Raw genomic sequence first — 5,444 nt, 5'->3', positions numbered from 1 at the left:
GTTTTTTTTTTTTTTTTTTTTTTTTTTTTTTTTTTGCCACTAGCGAACATTTGAACTTCCTTCTGATATGATAATACTGGCCTACAACAGGCTAGTGTACAGCAAACCAACATTGAAGACTGCTTCTTATTTTGGGTGACAATTATTCCAAATTAACAATTCTTATACTTAGGGCAGTTAAAAATTATTTCAAACAGGCTAAATATGTTTAATTAAATGATTTTCTAGATTGTTTTTGAACCCCAGTCCCACCACTCTGTGTAGCACCAGGGGTATTTACAATCCCTTAAAAATGTCTGCTCTTTATTCTGAATTTTGTATGAAATCATTAGGAGTATGAGGTTCTCACAGTCATTAATGTGTTAAAGGAGATGTACATGAGAGGCAATCCTTAAAGTTAGAATTATTGATAGCTATAAAAGCACTAGCTCATAAACCACGTAACCTTCTTAGCTGGTCAAAAGAGTATAATCCTCTCAGTTATTAGAAGACCTCTGAAGTGAAACATAGAAACTCAGCCCTTCTGCCTGTTTTTTAAAAAAATTCTCCTAGACTATAGACTAAATCACAGGGCAGTGTGGGCTCAGCCCCATCTGCGTGGCAAGCAGCGAATTACTTTACTTGAACTTTGCTCCAGTCAGGACATTTCAGGGCTTATAAATCTTGAATCCATCTAAGTTCACCTTAAATTAGCCTTGCAAAAACACACTCTAAACTCCAGTTGTCAGCCTGGTGGCTTCTGGCCAGATGCCACTCAGCAGCTGAAACACTGTCATCTTCCCTTTCACTTTTTTTTGTATTAGACACAATTTTTAAGGAAAAAAAAAGAGTATGCAAGCTAATATGATGTGGAGAACAACTACAGCTGAATAATGGTACTGTTAGCAGGTACATTTTACAGTTAAAATATATGTGATGAAAACAGTGGTCAAGGCAGTCTAGCTGTGTGTACAATAATGCCATATACGGCACAAGGAATCTGGGACTGGGCCAGGGGCTTGGCTAAGCCATGCCAAGATACAACAGATTTTTCAATTTTCCAGCAAATAGAAACAAAATACTAGTTTCAGAAGGTGTACTCAACAAACACTTCCCAATGTGTTTCTGATTTGCGGTCAGAATGTTTTTACTGTTGGTGCCCTGCACTTTTGAGACATTTATTTCCTAAAAGAAAGATTCCTTTCTATAAAACTCAACTGTCTGTTTTTCAAAGCAATTTAGAATCAAACACACAAATAAAATTCTTAACATATGGAAACCTTCATATAGGGCCTTACGTATCCAGAGTTAAAATTGTTTTATAAACTGTAATGCTTTGCAGATGAAAATACAGAGGGGATGACTGTTTTTAGCACTAATGCTTTTTGACAGCGTTAAACCTTGTTTTAGTAATTGACATCAAAATGTTTGGTGGTTTTAAATGGACCATTAATAAAAATGGCATGTTTTAAGTTTTTTAGAAATTGTGCTTAATACTGTGAAGTGGGATAAAATTGCAAATGTAATACTGTATTTTTATTATTTAAAAAAATTCTTATAACAAAACAACCCTCATTCCACCCCATGTCTCCAGAGGAACTTCTGAAGCTCAAAGGGAGAAAATATTTCCTCAGCATCTCTATAGAAATGGACCTTTTGCCAGTTCCCAGTTTGGAAAAAGACAAAATAACAAAACAAAAACAAAATTGGCATGTTCTGCCACTAGGACTCTAGAAGGCTGCTGAATCAAGCTGGATCTCACAGAACCATGAAAATATAAACAAATATATATAAACATGAACTAGGAAGTATACATCAGAAGACATGAGTTTTAGTACTACCTCTGTCACAAATGTTGCATCCAGAAAACCACATAAAATTCTCTGAGCCTCAACAAACTTATCTGCAAAATGAGAATAGTAATATTTACATTACCAAAGTAGAAAGACAATTGGGACAGCTCATAAAATACCGTATGTAAAAAATCTTTGTAGTAGGAGGCAAAATTATTCAGTTCCATCTAATTAAACAAGCATTCTACTTAGCACCTATTAGCTCTTATCCACAATGAATGGGAGAGAAGAAATGGATATGAAAGTTATAGATCTTATCCTTGTGGAAACTGTAAAGAATGAACTGGATGAAAGCAGAAAATGGGATGAAGTTGGGGCTAGAGAGCCATTTGGTTCAGAGAGAACAATCTGAGAAACAAAATGAGGGCAGGAAACAGCACAGCGTGATTCTGGAACTTCAAATGATCCAGCATTGCAATATGAGGATCGACTGGAGAACAGGAACAAATATGTTTGGGCTAATAGTATGTAAAGGAACCCTGTAAAAGGCTGTCATTCATTTGTTCATTCAATATTTTTTGAGTGTCTGTCATGAGACAGGACCTATACTAGTCACTCAGTTACACAGAGGTGAAATAGAGAGACCTATATATAGGATAGGCCCTAACTTCACTGCGCTCATACTCTCCAGTTAGAGACTTTGGACCTAACTCAGCTAGAAACCAGCAAGTTGTAATTTACATCTTATGGAGACAACTGTGCCATCAGTGTAGGAGGAGGGTTCCACGGAAGAAATTTATGTAAGTGCACCTGCATTTCTTTCTGCTGCCTCTGGGTCCCTCCCAGCCTCCTTCCTACCTAGCTCTTAAGGCCTTTGATTATGTTAATGAGAATAATGAGGAGACAGATCTACCATAGTGGATGTGATAAAGACAACAAAAAAGATTTACTTTGGAAATGAGTAGAACTACTAGGTAGTTCTACAGGAAGGAGAGGAGAAGCAAAGGTGTTAAGAACTGCTAGGTTTTATTTTGAGAAGTTTATGTTAGTAATTGAGATTTGGGAAAGAAGAAATTTGGGGATGAATAGTTGCCATCCATGTAAAGACTACTGAGAACAAAAAAGATGAAAATAAATATTTAAATGGTATGAAGAAATGCAAACAGTAGCCCTGATTATTCCTGAAATTTTACCAGAAAAACAAAGCAACATGCTAGAAGCAATGCAGAGATTGGAACCGTGATTTGGGGGTGGGGGGGTGTATGGCTCAGGAACTGGTGTTTCAGGCTGAGACCCAGAAATATGTGTTCACTAAAATGAAAAGAAGTATAAAAAATGTCCTCAGGAGTTTACAGCAGTCAGCAAACACTGAGGTACTTTAGAGACACACAGACTCTATTCTCAAGGAGCCTACATTTCAATAGGACTGATAAATGTAACAGTTTGTAAAAATAAAAAATAATTTCAAGTACTATTAAGTAAACAAAACAAAAATATGGAGTCTCCTCTAGCTGAAGTAGTTGGAGAAGACTTCTCTGAAGACATGCTTTCTGAACAGAACGGTGAATTATGAGGAGATAACAGTAAAACATCCCACACAGAAGAGCAGAAGGACACAGGGCTGGGACAGGAAAACCTTGGGCTATTGAATATTTGAGGAACACAAGACAGACTGTGTGGCCAGAATGTATTGAATAAGAGAAAACAGTAGAAAATGAGGTCAAAAACATAGGTAACAGCCAGATAGTACAATCTCAGAGGCCACAGAAAAGAGTCTGGATTTCCTTCTGGCTATAATGAGAATCATTAAAGGGTTTAAGTGAGAAATGACACCTATTTTACATTTTAGAAAGATAAATCTGGCTGCTCTGTGGATAAGCCTTTGGTGCTGGCGGTGGCTGGAGTGGAGGGCAAGGGTTGCAGAAACAGAGCACATTGTCAGGAGGCCATTCAGTCAATACAAGCTGCTGGTGCTCAGGGAAGGAGCATGTGTTTGATGGGGGAGGAGACATGTGAAGTTGGGAATCAAGAGTTTCGTGTTGGCCATGATAAATCAATATGCCTTCTGGACATTCATATGAGGCAATCACAACCAGAGGGAAAGGACTGGAGAGAGAGATAAATTCGAACACCATCTGCACAGTGATGTTACCTGAAGCCAAGACTACACAAAAAGAAAGAAGGTGAAGAACCCTGGGCAATTCTAATGTTTAGACGCTGGTATAGAGAAAGAAACAAGGAAAGGAAATTGAGATAAATCCACCTTGAATAGAAAATGTATTAAGAGTAAAGGAGAAGTCAAATAGTATACTGGCAAGAGGCCAATAAAAATAAGAACAAAAAAATTATCATTAGTTTGGCAAGATGAAGAAAATTGGTGACTTTGATAAAAGTCATTTAATACTGCGATGGGGATGACTGAAAAGGGCTGAGTGAGTGGCAGAAGTAGTGACGGTGAATATAAGCTCCTTGCCTGACATTCCCTAATTACACGGGGTTTTACTCCATTCTAAAGGAAATCCCTCTACTCATATGTCCCCTGGATGGCATTCCCTCTCATCTTCGCTTGGACTTTGCTTCTATAATGTTCCCCCTCCACTCCTGGGAAGTCTCGTTATTATAACTAAACTTCTCACTGATGCAATTAAACCTTCCTATCAGCAGAATGTGGCTTAATTTTCACCAATCTTAAGACATTTCCCTTAGTCCTACCTCCCTATTCCAGCCACTGCCCAAATTTTCTGCTTTCCTTCATATACAAATTATAAGCTTAAAAATTCTTTTCTTAATCAACATCAAAGTTATGGAGAAATTAGTTATCCTTAGAAGGAGGGCAGAAATCCAGGATCCCTTGGAGATTTAGTATCCACCGTGGGAGCCAGGCAGGCTGCAGAACGACTGGCATGGATTAACTGTTAGCATAAACATGGGATCAGGAATTCAGAAGGATCGCCACGGCAGAGGTCAGAGAAAAAAACAATATACTTAATGACTAGAACATACTGCTGAAATTCTGTAGGAATGGTAGGCATCAGAGGCAGAGGAATGTTGGCACCTGAAGTAAGCATCCAAGAGACCCAGCAGTGGAGACTATTCGGACTCAAGTCCTCTAGAATCTCCATTATGATGGCAGACTGTCCTGTGCTAATTAAAAGTCAGGGCAGAGAATGTCTGTAACTCCCGTGTTAAATTCCTAACTATGCACCAACCAACAAGAAAAATGTTTCACCTTTTAAAATCAGTTTTGAAAGACAACCATTGTGGTCCACACACCAGGGAATTAGAATAGTCTGGAGCAGGCCATTCTGTGAGGATCTGTAGTAAAAAACTGAACAGCCTTGTCTTTCATCTTAAAGCTGAGCAATCCCTAGTTTTTTCGCTACTGGTAAAGTTCATTAATCAGAATTATGGAGGAAAAAAAAAAAGACAACCACAGCTGCCCTCAAGAATGGAAATGAAATCCATGGAGAGCTGCAGATATGCTTCAGCCTCCTGAAATAAGTCCCTCAGCAGCAGAGTTTGTAGGAGGTATAAGTAGTCAGGTGTCTTAGTCCTTTCCAGCTGCTATAGCAAAGTACTATCAACTGAGTGGGCTCATAAGCAACAGAAATCTATTTCTCACAGTCCTGGAGGCTAGAAGTCTAGGATCAGAGTGCCAGCACGGTCGTGTTC

Source organism: Neophocaena asiaeorientalis, unplaced genomic scaffold (genome assembly GCF_003031525.2).
Source record: "Neophocaena asiaeorientalis asiaeorientalis breed wild unplaced genomic scaffold, Neophocaena_asiaeorientalis_V1.1 scaffold116, whole genome shotgun sequence".
Classification (NCBI taxonomy): domain Eukaryota; kingdom Metazoa; phylum Chordata; class Mammalia; order Artiodactyla; family Phocoenidae; genus Neophocaena; species Neophocaena asiaeorientalis.
Note: the sequence above shows the minus strand (reverse complement) of the source record.